Source organism: Hordeum vulgare, chromosome 3H, assembly GCF_904849725.1.
Source record: "Hordeum vulgare subsp. vulgare chromosome 3H, MorexV3_pseudomolecules_assembly, whole genome shotgun sequence".
NCBI classification, from domain to species: domain Eukaryota; kingdom Viridiplantae; phylum Streptophyta; class Magnoliopsida; order Poales; family Poaceae; genus Hordeum; species Hordeum vulgare.
Genome location: NC_058520.1, coordinates 504,496,865 through 504,513,298, shown reverse-complemented (window position 1 = coordinate 504,513,298; position 16,434 = coordinate 504,496,865).

Genomic DNA, 16,434 nt, shown 5'->3' with positions numbered 1-16,434 from the left:
GAAAGAGCAATTCTCTGGCCTTCCTAGTGAAGATGCCGCATCCCATCTCAATACCTTCATTGAGCTTTGTGATATGCAAAATAAAATAGATGTGGATAATGACGTGATTAAGTTGAAGCTTTTTCCTTTCTCGTTGCGAGATCGGCAAAAACTTGGTTTTCTTCTTTGCCTATAAATAGTATTGATTCTTGGGATAAGTGCAAAGATGCTTACATATCCAAGTATTTCCCGCCGTCTAAGATTATCTCCTTACGTAATGATATCATGAATTTCAAGCAACTTGATCATGAACACGTAGCACAATCTTGGGAGAGGATGAAGCTTATGATTAGAAATTGTCCCGCTCATGGCTTGAGTTTGTGGATGATTATACAAATCTTTTACGTTGGCTTGAATTTCGCTTCTCGCAATATATTGGACTCGGCCTCAGGTGGATCGTTCATGGAAATCACGTTAGGAGACTCTACAAAACTCCTAGACAATATCATGACCAACTACTCTCAGTGACACACTAAAAGGTCGCCTGCTAGCAAAAAGGTACACGCTATAGAAGAAATTAACTCGCATAGTGCTAAGATGGACGAGTTGATGAATTTGGTTGCTATTAGAAACGCTCCTTTAGATCCTAATGACATGCCACTATCTTCCTTGATTGAGAGTAGCAACGCTAGTTTGGACGTGAATTTTGTTGGTAGGAACAATTTTGGCAACAACAATGCTTTTAGAGGAAACTATGTTCCTAGGCCTTTTCCTAGTAACTCCTCTAACAATTATGGCAATTCCTACAACAATACTTATGGAAATCACAACAAATTACCCTCTGATTTAGAGAGTAATATCAAAGAGTTCATCAACTCTCAAAAGATTTTCAATGCGTCCATAGAGGAAAAACTACTCAAAATAGAGGATTTGGCTAAGAGCGTTGTTAGGATGTCTTGTGATATTGATGCTTTCAAAGTTAGATGTGCTCCTCCCAAGGTCAACTTGGATGAAACTTTGAAATATATGTGTGTCTCCATGAATGAGAGCAAAGAAAGAACCGCCCAAATTCACGCTAGGCATGCATGGTTTAAAAGGGTGCGTTCTAGTGATGCAAATCACGAAGATCTTAAAGTGCTTGGTGTGACTCCTCTTGAATCTTTGTTTTCGCGTGTCAAACCTATTGATGAAGGGGCTGGATATCAATCCACTTTGGTTGAAAAACGCCCCAATGATTCGGAGTCTACCTATCTTGATGATAAAGGTGTGGAGAGTGGAGTAGAAGAAATCAAAATTTTGGGTAGTAATGAAACTCCTACTTTGGATTTCAAGGAATTCAATTATGATAATTGCTCCTTGTTTGAATGCATTTCTTTGATGCAATCCATTGCAAACTCTCCACACGCTTATAGCCAAAGCAAAGCCTTTACCGCGCATATCGTAGATGCTATGATGAAATTTCTTGAAGAGAAGCTCGAATTAGAAGTCTCTATACCTAGAAAACTTCATGATGAGTGGGAACCTACTATCAAAATCAAGATCAAAAACTATGAGTGCAATGCTTTGTGTGATTTGGGTGCTAGTGTTTCCAAGATTCCAAAGTCTTTATGTGATATTCTTGGTTTTCATGAGATTGAAGAGTGTTCTCTTAATTTGCATCTTGCGGATTCTACTGTCAAGAAACCCATGGGAATGATCGATGATGTTCTTATTGTTGCAAATAAGAACTATGTACCCGTGGATTTCATTGTACTTGACATAGATTGCAATCCTTCATGTCCCATTATTCTTGGTAGACCTTTCCTAAGGACTATTGGTGCTATCATCGATATGAAGGAAGGGAATATTAGATTTCAATTTCCTTTAAAGAAGGGCATGGATCACTTTCCTAGAAAGAAAATAAGATTGCCTTATGAATCTATGATGAGGGCTATTTCTGGTTTGAGCACCAAAGATGACTATACGTGATTCCATCACCTTTTGCCTAGCTAAGGGCATTAAACAAAAGCGCTTGTTGGGAGGCAACCCAACGAATCTATCTTTTTCTGTTTTGTGTTTTCCACACTTTCATAATTCTGTTATGATTGTGTTTTTTGTGTTTCTTTTTGCGTTTGTGCCAAGCAAAACCGTTATGATTAGTCTTGGAGATGATAGTTTGGTCATGCTGGAAAAGACAGAAACTTTCTGCTCACGAAAAGAATTTTCATATTTTGTCTGTAAGAGCTTTTCAGTTGATTCTTTTTGCTTCTGATATCTACGCAAATTCTTAATACTTTCGTAATTTTTCAGAATTTTTGAAGTACCAGAAGTATACGAAGTATACATATTGCTACAGACTGGTCTGCTGTTAACAGATTCTGCTTTTGTTGTGTTGGTTGCTTATTTTGATGAAACTATGGATAGTATCGGGGGGTATTAGCCATCGAAGATTGAAAATACAGTAACCCAACATCAGCACTAGTAGAATTTAAGTTTGCTACAGTACCTAAGGAAGTGGTGGTTTGCTTTCTTATACTAGTGTTATCACGAGTTTCTGTTTAAGTTTCATGTTGTGAAGTTTTCATGTTTTGGGTGAAGTTCTTATGGACAAAGAGATAAAGAGTGGCAAGAGCTCAAGCTTGGGGATTCCCAAGGCACCCCAAGAGATTCAAGGATGCCGTAAAATCCTAAGCTTGGGGATGCCCCGGGAACGCATCCCCTCTTTCGTCTTCAAATCCATCGGTAACGTTACTTGGGGCTATATTTTTATTCACCACATGTTATGTGTTTTGCTTGGAGTGTCTTGTATCGTAAGAGTCTTTTATTTTTGTTGTGTCACAATCATCCTTGCTGCACACCTAGAGAGAGAGACATGCACTCATCGTGATTTTGTCGAGCTTCACTTATATCCTTTGGTAGACAATTCAACTCACATGTGCTTCACTTATATCTTTTGAGCTAGTTGATTTTGCTCTATGTGCTTCACTTATAACTTTTAGAGCACGGCGGTGTGTGGCTTGGTAGTTGATCTATGCTATGAAAGTAGTCTCAAAAGGGGTAGTTATCCAAAGGGATACAAAACATCCACCTTCATGTGCATTGAATAGTTAGAGAAGTTTGATTCATTTCAATTAGTTTTGAGTTGTGGTTGTGGTAATATTGAAGTTATGCTAGTAAGGTGTTGTGAATCTAGAAATACTTGTGTTGAAGTTAGTGATTCCCGTAGCATGCACGTATGGTGAACCGCTATGTGATGAAGTCTAAGCATGATTAGTCTATTGATTGTCATCCTTTGTGTGGCGGTCGGGATCGCGCGATGGTTTATACCTACCAACCCTTCCCCTAGGAGTATGCGTTGAATGCTTCGTTTCGATTACTACTAAAACTTTTGCAACAAGTATATGAGTTCTTCATGACTAATGTTGAGCCCATGGTTTAGATGCACTTTCACCTTCCACCATCACTATCTTCTTAGTGTCGTGCAACTTTCGTCGGTGCACAAAACCCACCATTAGCCTCCCTCAAAACAGCTACCATACCTACCTACTATGGCTTTTTTAAACTCATTCCGAGATATATTGCCATGCAACTACCACCATGACATGTGCCACCACTTCTACATTGCCATTGCATGATCATAAGATAGCTAGCATGATGTTTCCATTAATATCTTTGCCATGCTAGATCATTGTCACGGTACACTACCGAAGGCATTCCATATAGAGTCATCGTTGCTCTAAGTTTTGAGTTGAAAGTATGATGATCATCATTGATGGAGCATTGTCCCATGTGAGGAAATAAAAGAGGCCAAAGATGCCCACCAAAAAAAAGAGGCCAAAAGAGCCCACCAAAAAAATGATGAGAGAAAAAGAGAGAAGGGACAATGCTACTATCCTTCAACACTTGTGCTTATTAAGCACCATGATCTTCATGATTGAGAGTCTCTCGTTTTGTCACCATCATATAGCTAGTGGGAATTTTTCATTATATAACTTTGTTGGAAATATGCCCTAGAGGCAATAATAAATTAGTTATTATTATATTTCTTAGTTCATGATAATCGTTTATTATCCATGCTATAATTGTATTGATTGGAAACACAATACTTGTGTGGATACATAGACAAAACACTGTCCCTAGTAAGCCTCTAGTTGACTAGCTCGTTGATCAAAGATGGTCAAGGTTTCCTGGCCATAGGCAAGTGTTGTCACTTGATAACGGGATCACATCATTAGGAGAATCATGTGATGGACTAGACCCAAACTAATAGACGTAGCATGTTGATCGTGTCATTTTGTTGCTACTGTTTTCTGCGTGTCAAGTATTTGTTCCTATGACCATGAGATCATATAACTCACGGACACCGGAGGAATGCTTTGTGTGTATCAAACGTCGCAACGTAATTGGGTGACTATAAAGATGCTCTACAGGTATCTCCGAAGGTGTTCGTTGAGTTAGTATAGATCGAGACTGGGATTTGTCACTCCGTGTGACGGAGAGGTATCTCGGGGCCCACTCGGTAATACAACATCACACACAAGCCTTGCAAGCAATGTAACTTAATGTAAGTTGCGGGATCTTGTATTACGCAACGAGTAAAGAGACTTGCCGGTAAACGAGATTGAAATAGGTATGCCGATACTAACGATCGAATCTCGGGCAAGTAACATACCGAAGGACAAAGGGAATGACGTACGGGATTATATGAATCCTTGGCACTGAGGTTCAAACGATAAGATCTTCGTAGAATATGTAGGATCCAATATGGGCATCCAGGTCCCGCTATTGGATATTGACCGAGGAGTCTCTCGGGTCATGTCTACATAGTTCTCGAACCCGCAGGGTCTGCACACTTAAGGTTCGACGTTGTTTTATGCGTATTTGAGTTATATGGTTGGTTACCGAATGTTGTTCGGAGTCCCGGATGGGATCACGGACGTCACGAGGGTTTCCGGAATGGTCCGGAAACGAAGATTGATATATAGGATGACCTCATTTGGTTACCGGAAGGTTTTCGTGCATTACCGGAAAAGTTTCGGGCTCATCGGTAGTGTACCGGGAGTGCCGGGAGGGGTGCCGGGGACCATCGGGAGGGGTGTCACGCCCCAAGGGGTCTCATGGGCTATGGGAAGAGATAAACCAGCCCCTAGTGGGCTGGAATAAGTTCCCACTAAGGCCCATAAGGTTTGAGAAGGAAAAAACACAAGGTGAAAAGAGTTTCCAAGTGGGAAGGTGGAATCCTACTCCAAGTAGGATTGGAGTAGGACTCCTCCACCTCCAATTTCGGCCAAACCTTTAGGTTTTGAGGCTGACTCCTCCCCTCCCTCCCACCTATATATACGGAGGTTTTAGGGCTGATTTGAGACGACTTTTCCACGGCAGCCCGACCACATACCTCCACGGTTTTTCCTCTAGATCGCGTTTCTGCGGAGCTCGGGCGGAACCCTGCTGAGACAAGGTCATCACCAACCTCCGGAGCGCCGTCACGCTGCCGGAGAACTCTTCTACCTCTCCGTCTCTCTTGCTGGATCAAGAAGGTCGAGATCATCGTCGAGCTGTACGTGTGCTGAACGCGGAGGTGCCGTCCGTTCGGTACTAGATCGTGGGACTGATCGCGGGATTGTTCGCGGGGCGGATCGAGGGACGTGAGGACGTTCCACTACATCAACCGCGTTCACTAATGCTTCTGCTGTACGATCTACAAGGGTACGTAGATCACTCATCCCCTCTCGTAGATGGACATCACCATGATAGGTCTTCGTGCACGTAGGAAAATTTTTGTTTCCCATGCGACGTTCCCCAACAGTGGTATCAGAGCTAGGTTCATGCGTAGATGTCTTCTCGAGTAGAACACAAAAGTTTTTGTGGGCGGTGATGTGCGTTTTGCTGCCCTCCTTAGTCTTTTCTTGATTCCGCGGTATTGTTGGATTGAAGCGGCTTGGACCGACATTACTCGTACGCTTACGAGAGACTGGTTTCATAGCTACGAGTAACCCCGTTGCTCAAAGATGACTGGCAAGTGTCGGTTTCTCCAACTTTAGTTGAATCGGATTTGACCGAGGAGCTCCTTGGATGAGGTTAAATAGCAACTCATATATCTCCGTTGTGGTGTTTGCGTAAGTAAGATGCGATCCTACTAGATACCCATGGTCACCACGTAAAACATGCAACAACAAAATTAGAGGACGTCTAACTTGTTTTTGCAGGGTATGCTTGTGATGTGATATGGCCAACGATGTGATGTGATATATTGGATGTATGAGATGATCATGTTGTAATAGATAATATCGACTTGCACGTCGATGGTACGGCAACCGGCAGGAGCCATAGGGTTGTCTTTATAACTAACGTTTGTGCTTGCAGATGCGTTTACTATTTTGCTAGGACGTAGCTTTAGTAGTAAAAGCATGAGTAGCACGACAACCCCGATGGCGACACGTTGATGGAGATCATGATGATGGAGATCATGGTGTGACGCCGGTGACAAGAAGATCGTGCCGGTGCTTTGGTGATGGAGATCAAGAAGCACGTGATGATGGCCATATCATGTCACTTATAAATTGCATGTGATGTTAATCCTTTTATGCACCTTATTTTGCTTAGAACGACGGTAGCATTATGAGGTGATCTCTCACTAAAATTTCAAGATGAAATTGTGTTCTCCCCGACTGTGCACCGTTGCTACAGTTCGTCGTTTCGAGACACCACGTGATGATCGGGTGTGATAGACTCAACGTTCACATACAACGGGTGCAAAACAGTTGCGCACGCGGAACACTCGGGTTAAGCTTGACGAGCCTAGCATGTGCAGACATGGCCTCGGAACACATGAGACCGAAAGGTCGAGCATGAATCGTATAGTTGATATGATTAGCATAGAGATGCTTACCACTGAAACTATTCTCGACTCACATGATGATCGGACTTGAGATAGTGGATTTGGATCATGTACCACTCAAATGACTAGAGAGATGTACTTTTTGAGTGGGAGTTCTTAAGTAATATGATTAATTGAACTAATTGTCATGAACATAGTCTAATGGTCTTTGCGAATTACGATGTAGCTTGCGCTATAGCTCTACTGTTTTATATGTTCCTAGAGAAAATTTAGTTGAAAGTTGATAGTAGCAAACTTTGCAGACTGAGTCTGTAAAACCGAGGATTGTCCTCGTTGTTGCACAGAAGGCTTATGTCCTTAATGCACCACTCGGTGTGCTGCACCTCGAGCGTCGTCTGTGGATGCTGTGAACATCCGACATACACGTTTCTGATGACTACACGATAGTTCAGTACAAAAATACTTAATGGCTTAGAAGCAAGGCGCCGAAAACGTTGTAAAACGTCACGGAACATAAGTGATGTTCTAAAGAGATGAAATTGTGATTTCATGCTTGTGCCCTTGTTAAGAGGTACGAGACCTCCGACAAGATTCTTTGTCCACAAAGCACAGGAGAAAAGGCTCAATCGTTGAGCATGTGCTCAGATTGTCTGAGTACGACAATCGCTTGAATCAAGTGGGAGTTAATCTTCCAGATGAGATAGTGATAGTTCTCCAAAGTCACTGCCACCAAGCTGTGAGAGCTTCGTGATGAACTATAACATATCAAGGATACATACAATGATCCTTGAGCGATTCGCGATGTTTGACACTGCGAAAGTAGAAATCAAGAAGGAGCATCAATAGTTGATGGTTTGTAAAACCACTAAGTTTCAAGAAAGGCAAGGGCTAGAAGGGATACTTCGTGAAACGGCAAAACAGTTGTTGCACTAATGAAGAGACCCAAGATTAAACCCAAACCCGAGACTAAGTGCTTCTATAATGAGGGGAACAATCACTGAGGCGGAGCAACTCAAGATACTTGGTAGATAAGAAGGCTGGCAAAAGTCGAAAGAAGTGTATTTGATATACATGATGTTGATGTGTACTTTACTAGTACTCCTAGTAGCACGAGGGTATTGGATACCGGTTCGGTTGCTAAGTGATTAGTGACGCGAAATCAAAGCTACGGCATAAACGGAGACTAGCTAAAGGCGAGGTGACGATACGTGTTGGAAGTGTTTCCAAGATTGATATGATCAAACGTCGCACGCTCCCTCTACCATCGGGATTGGTGTTAAACCTAAATAATTGTTATTTGGTGCTTGCGTTAAGCATGAACATGATTGGATCGTATTTATTGCAATACGATTATTCATTTAAAGAGAATAATGGTTACTCTATTTTCTTGAATAATCACCTTCAATGGTTTATTGAATCTCGATCGTAGTGTTACACATGTTCATGATATTGGTGCCAAAAGATACGAGTTGATGATGATAGTACCACTTACTTGTGGCACTGCCGCTTGAGTCATGTTAGTATAAATTGCATGAAGAGGCTCCATGCTGATGGATCTTTGTACTCACCTGATTTCGAATCACTAGTAACATGCGAATCATACCACATGAGCAAGGCCTTGTTTTCATTGAGATGAAATAAGATAGTAACTTGTTGGAAGTGATACATTTTGATGTATGCAGTCCAATGGGTGCTGAGGCACGCAGTGGATATCATTATGTTCTTACTTCACTGACGATTTGAGTAGATACAGGAGTATTTACTTAATGAATCACAAGTCTAAAATGTTGAAAAGTTCAATTCCGTTTCAGAGTGAAGTTCGTCGTAACAAGAGGATAAACTGTCTACGATATGATCATGGAATGAATATCTGAGTTACGAGTTTTGGTACACAGTTAAGACAATGTGGAAATTGTTTTGCAGTTCATGCCACCTGGAACATCATAGTGTGATGATGTGTGTGAACGTCATAGCCACGCACTATTTGGTATGGTGCATACTATGATGTCTCTTATCGAATTACCACTATCGTGTATGGGTTATGCATTAGAGACAACCGCACTCACTTTAAATAGGGCACCGCGTATTTCCGTTGAGATGACACAGTATAGACTGAGGTTTAGAGAAATCTAAACTGTCGTTTCTTGAAAGTTTGGGGTTTCGACACTTATGTGAAAAAGTTTCAGTCTGATAAGCTCGAACCCAAAGCGGATAAATGCATCTTCATAGGATATCCAAAACAGTTGGGTACATCTCCTATCTCAGATCCGAAAGCAAAGTGTTTGTTTCTAGAAACGGATCCTTTCTCGAGGAAAGGTTTCTCTCGAAAGAATTGAGTGGGAGGGTAGTAGAACTTAATGTGGTTATTGAACCATCACTTCAACCAGTGTGTAGCAGGGCGCAGGAAGTTGTTCATGTGGCGCCTACACCAATTGAAGTGGAAGCTGATGATGATGATCATTGAGCTTCGAATCAAGTTACTACAAACCTCGTAGGTCGACAAGGTCGCGTACTGTTGTAGAGTAGTACGGTAACCCTGTCTTGGAGGTCATGTTGTTGAGCAACAGTGAACCTACGAGTTATGGAGAAAGCGATGGTGGGCCCAGATTCCGACAAATGGCTGGAAGCCATGAAATCCGAGAGAGGATCCATGTGTGAAAACAAAGTGTAGACTTTGGTAGAACTACTTGATGGTCATAGGACTATTGAGTAAAAAATGGATCTTTAAAAGAAGACAGACGGTGATGGTGATAAGTCACTATTAAGAAACGCTCGACTTGTCGCAAAGATGTTTTCGATAAGATCAAACAGTTGACTATGATGAGACTTTCTCACTCGTAGCGATGCTAAAAGTCTGTTAGAATTATGTTAGTTGTTGATGCATTATTTATGAAATATTGCATGTAGGATGTCAAAACATTGTTTTCTCGACGGTTTCCTTGAGCAAACATTGTATGTGATACAACCAGAAGGTTTTGTCGATCCTAAAGATACTAGCAAGTATGCAAGCTCCAGTAATCCTTCAATGGACTGGTGCAAGCATCTCGGAGTTGGAATATACACTTTGATGAGATGATCAAAGATTTTGGGTTTGTACAAGGTTTATGAGAAACTTGTATTTCCAAAGAAGTGAGTGGGAGCACTATAGAATTTCTGATAGGTATATGTGGTTGACATATTGTGGATCAGAAGTAATGTAGAATTTCTGTAAAGCATACAAGGTTGTTTGAAAGAAGTTTTCAAAGGAGTACCTGGATTACGCTACTTGAACGTTGAGCATCAAAGATCTATGGAGATAGATCGAAAGCGCTTAATAGAAGTTTCAACAAGATGCATGCCTTGACAAGTTTTTGAAAGAGTTCAAAATAGACCAGCAAAGAAGGAGTTCTTGGTTGCGTTGTGAGGTGTGAATTTGAGTAAGACTCAAAACCCGACCACGGCAGAATAAAGAGAATAGACGAAGGTCGTCTTCTATGCCTTAGCCATAGAATCTAAAGTATGCCATGCTGTGTACCGCACCTGAAGTGTGCCTTGACTCAAAGTATGTTGAGAGGTACAGAGAGTGATCCATGGTTGAATCACTAGCAGCGGTCGAAATTTATCCTTAGTAACTAATGGACTAAGGAATTTTTCTCAATTATGGAGGTGGTTAAAGAGTTTGTCGTAAAGGGTTACGTCAATGCAAGCTTTGACACTAATCCGGATAACTATGAGTAGTGAAACGGATTCGTATAGTAGAGTAGATATTTGCAGCATTTCCGAATAGCACGTAGTAGCAGCATCTATAAGATGACATAAATATTTGTAAAGAACGCACGAATCTGAAAGTTTCAGAACCGTTGACTAAAACCTCTCTCACGAGCAAGACGTGATCAGACCCCATAACTATATGGGTGTTGGATTCGTTGGAATCACATGCTGATGTGAACTAGATTATTGACTCTAGTGCAAGTGGGAGACTGTTGGAAATATGCCCTAGAGGCAATAATAAATTAGTTATTATTATATTTCTTAGTTCATGATAATCGTTTATTATCCATGCTATAATTGTATTGATTGGAAACACAATACTTGTGTGGATACATAGACAAAACACTGTCCCTAGTAAGCCTCTAGTTGACTAGCTCGTTGATCAAAGATGGTCAAGGTTTCCTGGCCATAGGCAAGTGTTGTCACTTGATAACGGGATCACATCATTAGGAGAATCATGTGATGGACTAGACCCAAACTAATAGACGTAGCATGTTGATCGTGTCATTTTGTTGCTACTGTTTTCTGCGTGTCAAGTATTTGTTCCTATGACCATGAGATCATATAACTCACGGACACCGGAGGAATGCTTTGTGTGTATCAAACGTCGCAACGTAATTGGGTGACTATAAAGATGCTCTACAGGTATCTCCGAAGGTGTTCGTTGAGTTAGTATAGATCGAGACTGGGATTTGTCACTCCGTGTGACGGAGAGGTATCTCGGGGCCCACTCGGTAATACAACATCACACACAAGCCTTGCAAGCAATGTAACTTAATGTAAGTTGCGGGATCTTGTATTACGCAACGAGTAAAGAGACTTGCCGGTAAACGAGATTGAAATAGGTATGCCGATACTAACGATCGAATCTCGGGCAAGTAACATACCGAAGGACAAAGGGAATGACGTACGGGATTATATGAATCCTTGGCACTGAGGTTCAAACGATAAGATCTTCGTAGAATATGTAGGATCCAATATGGGCATCCAGGTCCCGCTATTGGATATTGACCGAGGAGTCTCTCGGGTCATGTCTACATAGTTCTCGAACCCGCAGGGTCTGCACACTTAAGGTTCGACGTTGTTTTATGCGTATTTGAGTTATATGGTTGGTTACCGAATGTTGTTCGGAGTCCCGGATGGGATCACGGACGTCACGAGGGTTTCCGGAATGGTCCGGAAACGAAGATTGATATATAGGATGACCTCATTTGGTTACCGGAAGGTTTTCGTGCATTACCGGAAAAGTTTCGGGCTCATCGGTAGTGTACCGGGAGTGCCGGGAGGGGTGCCGGGGACCATCGGGAGGGGTGTCACGCCCCAAGGGGTCTCATGGGCTATGGGAAGAGATAAACCAGCCCCTAGTGGGCTGGAATAAGTTCCCACTAAGGCCCATAAGGTTTGAGAAGGAAAAAACACAAGGTGAAAAGAGTTTCCAAGTGGGAAGGTGGAATCCTACTCCAAGTAGGATTGGAGTAGGACTCCTCCACCTCCAATTTCGGCCAAACCTTTAGGTTTTGAGGCTGACTCCTCCCCTCCCTCCCACCTATATATACGGAGGTTTTAGGGCTGATTTGAGACGACTTTTCCACGGCAGCCCGACCACATACCTCCACGGTTTTTCCTCTAGATCGCGTTTCTGCGGAGCTCGGGCGGAGCCCTGCTGAGACAAGGTCATCACCAACCTCCGGAGTGCCGTCACGCTGCCGGAGAACTCTTCTACCTCTCCGTCTCTCTTGCTGGATCAAGAAGGTCGAGATCATCGTCGAGCTGTACGTGTGCTGAACGCGGAGGTGTCGTCCGTTCGGTACTAGATCGTGGGACTGATCGCGGGATTGTTCGCGGGGCGGATCGAGGGACGTGAGGACGTTCCACTACATCAACCGCGTTCACTAACGCCTCTGCTGTACGATCTACAAGGGTACGTAGATCACTCATCCCCTCTCGTAGATGGACATCACCATGATAGGTCTTCGTGCGCGTAGGAAAATTTTTGTTTCCCATGCGACGTTCCCCAACAAACTTGGCTTGTATATTCCAATGATAGGCTTCCTCAAAATTGCCTTAGGTCTTCGTGAGCAAGCAAGTTGGATGCACACCCACTAGTTTACTTTAAGAGCTTTCACATACTCTTAGCTCTAGTGCATCATTTGTATGGCAATCCCTACTCATTCACATTGATATCTATTGATGAACATCTCCACAGCTCATTGATATGCCTAGTTAATGTGACCATCTTCTCCTTGTTTTTCTTGCAACCTCCACCACACTCCACACCACTTATAGTGCTACAACCATGGCTCACGCTCATGTATTGCGTGAGAGTTGAAAAGGTTTGAGAAAGTAAAGGTGTGAAAACAATTACTTGGCCAATACCGGGGTTGTGCATGATTTAAATTCGTTGTGCAATGGTGATAGAGCATAGCCAGACTATATGCTTTTGTAGGGATAACTTTCTTTTGGCCTTGTTATTTTGAAAGTTCATGATTACTTTGCTAGTTTGCTTGAAGTATTATTGTTTCTGCGTCAATAGAAACTATGGTTTTGAATCTAATGGATCTGAACATTCACGTCACATAAGAGGAGTTACAAAGGACATCTATGCTAGGTAGCATGAAAGCATCAAAAATTCATTCTTTATCACTTCCCTACTCGAGGACGAGCAGGAATTAAGCTTGGGGATGCTTGATACGTCTCAAACGTATCTACAATTTTTGATGGTTTCATGCTGTTATCTTGTCATTTTTGGATGTTTTATGTACCTTTTATATCTTTTTTGGGACTAACTTATTAATTCAATGCCAAGTGCCAGTTCCTGTTTTTTCTGTGTTTTTGGCTCTTTTCAGATCTGATTTTGGAACGGGGTCCAAACGGAATAAAATCCCTGAAATATTTTTTTCCCGAACGGAAGAAGATCAGGAGGCTTGAGGGCCAGGCCCACAAGCCCCCTAGCCGCCACCAGGGGACGGCGGCTAGCAGGCTTGTGGCCTCCCTAGCGCCCCGTTGACCTAGCTCCTTGGCCTATATATTCCCTAAAATACAGGAAAAAAATCAGGGAATCCACAAAAACAGTTTTCCGCCGCCGCAAGCTTCTGTTTCCGCGAGATCTCATCTGGAGACCCTTCCCGGTGCCCTGCCGGAGGGGACTCTGGAGTTGGAAGGCTTCTACATCAAAATCATCACCCCTCCAATGACTCGTGAGTAGTTCACTTCAGACCTATGGGTCCGTAGTTAGTAGCTAGATGGCTTCTTCTCTCTCTTGGATCTTCAATACAAAGTTCTGCATGATCTTCATGGAGATCTATTTTTATGTAATCCTCTTTGGCGGTGTGTTTGTCGAGATCCGATGAATTGTGGATTTGTGATCAGATTATCTATGATATATATTTGAGTCTTTGCTGCTTTCTCATATGCATGATTTGATATCCTTGTAAGTCTCTCCGAGTCTTGGGTTTTGTGTGGCCAACTAGATCTATGATTCTTGCAATGGGAGAAGTGCTTGGTTTTGGGTTCTTACCGTGTGGTGACCTTTCCCAGTGACAGTAGGGGCAGCAAGGTACACATCGTGTAGTTGCCATCAAGGGTAACAAGGTGGGCTTTGTCATAGATATGAGATTGTCCATCTACATCATGTCATCTTGCTTAAGGCGTTACTCTGTTCTTTTGGACTTAATACACTAGATGAATGCTGGATAGCGGTCGACGTGTGGAATAATAGTCGTAGATGCAGAAAGTAAAGGTCTAATTGTTTTGGACGTGATGCCTATAGATATAATCATTGCCTTAGATGACGTCACGACTTTGCGCGGTTCTATCAATTGCTCGACAGTAATTTGTTCACCCACCGTTTACTTGCTTTTATGAGAGAAACCACTAGTAAATACTACGGCCCCCGGGTCTATTCACACCTATCGTTTCCACTTTTGCTTTTACTTTGCTTTGTTACTTTGTTGCTTTCAGTTCTCACTTGGAGAACAATCTATAAGGGATTGACAACCCCTTCATAGCGTTGGGAGCAAGCCTTTTGTGTTTGTGCAGGTACTTGTGATACTCCTTCACTGGATCGATACCTTGGTTCTCAAACTGAGGGAAATACTTACCACCGCTGCGCTACATCACCCTTTCTGCTTTGAGGGAACACCAAGGCAAGGCTCCAAGGCCACGATGGAAATCCTTTGCATATTTTCCTAGGAAGTCCCTTAAGGCATAGCCGTAGTAGAAGGATTCCTCGTACCATTGCTGAGGAGTATCAACACAAGAACAGTCTCCCGTCAGCACGTTTCTGGCGCCGTTGGAAGGTCTTTTGTTGCAGTAGCAACCGACTCTCTCCCTTGGCCGGTTTATGAAGTGGTTCCTCAGAAATCCGGTCTCTTCTTCATATGAATGAGTCGTCTTCACAATCATCTTGCAGATCCATGTCCTTTGCAAAATAAATACATATGCCATTGAGTCGGCCTCCAATGCTTTGGCCTGGTGAAAATTTGGGGAATAAGAAATCCACACAATGTTGAACCAGCTTCTCTTGCTTCGGCGAGTTATGATTGACAATGGCGGGTCATGATTGCTAATGGTGGGTCATGATTATTGGTAGTTGATACGTCTCCATCGTATCTATAATTTTTTATTGTTTCATGCCAACATTCTACAACTTTCATATACTTTTGGCAACTTTTTATACTATTTTTGGGACTAACATATTGATCCAGTGCCCAGTGCCAGTTCCTGTTTGTTGCATGTTTTTTTGTTTCGCAGAATATCCATAACAAACAAAGTCCAAACGTAATAAAACTTATGGGGATTTTTTTGGAATATTTATGATTTTTGGGAAGAAGAATCAACACGAGGCGATGCACGGAGTGCCCACAAGCCCTGTCGCCGCGGCCACGGGGTGGGCCTGCGGCAGGCAGGCTCGTGGCTACTCCTTAAGGCGGTTGGAGCCCTTCTTTCACCGCAAGAAAGATAATATCCGTAAAGAAACCGTGTTAAAATTTCAGCCCAATCGGAGTTAGGGATCTACGAGAATTTAAGAAACGGTGAAACGCAGAATCTGGGAGAGTAGAAACAGAAGGTCACAGAGAGAGAGATCCAATCTCGGAGGGGCTCTCGCCCCTCCGCTGCCATGGAGACCATGCACCAGAGGGTAAACCCTTCTCCCTTCTAGGGAGGAGGTCAAGGAATAAGAAGACGGAGGAGGGATCTCTCCCCCTCTCTCCCGGCGGCGCCGGAACGCCGCCTGGGACATCATCGTGTGACGGCGATCTACACCAACACCTCCGTCATCTTCACCAACATCTCCATCATCTTCCCCCATCTATATTCAGCGGTTCACTCTCCCGCAACCCGTTGTACCATCTACTTGAACATGGTGCTTTATGCTACATATTATTATCCAATGATGTGTTGCTATCCTATGATGTCTGAGTAGATTATCGTTGTCCTATCGGTGATTGATGAATTGCTATGATTGGTTTAATTTGCTTGTGGTTATGTTGTTATCCTTTGGTGCCCATCATATGATCGCATGCGTGGATCACACCATAGGGTTAGTTGTATGTTGATAGGACTATGTATTGGCAGGCTAGAGTGACAGAAGCTTCAGACCTAGCATAGAAATTGATGCATATGGGATTGAAGGGGGACCAATATATCTTATTGCTATGGTTGGGTTTTACCTTAATGAACGTTAGTAGTTGTGGATGCTTGCTAATAGTTCCAATCATAAGTGCATAGAATTCCAAGTAAGGGATGACATGCTAGCAGAGGCCTCTCCCACATAATACTTGTTATCGATCTAGTAACGTGGTCAATTGCTTAGGGACAATTCCGCAACTCCTACCACCACTTTTCCACACTCGTTAGACACTCGTATTTGTTTCTTTATCTAACCA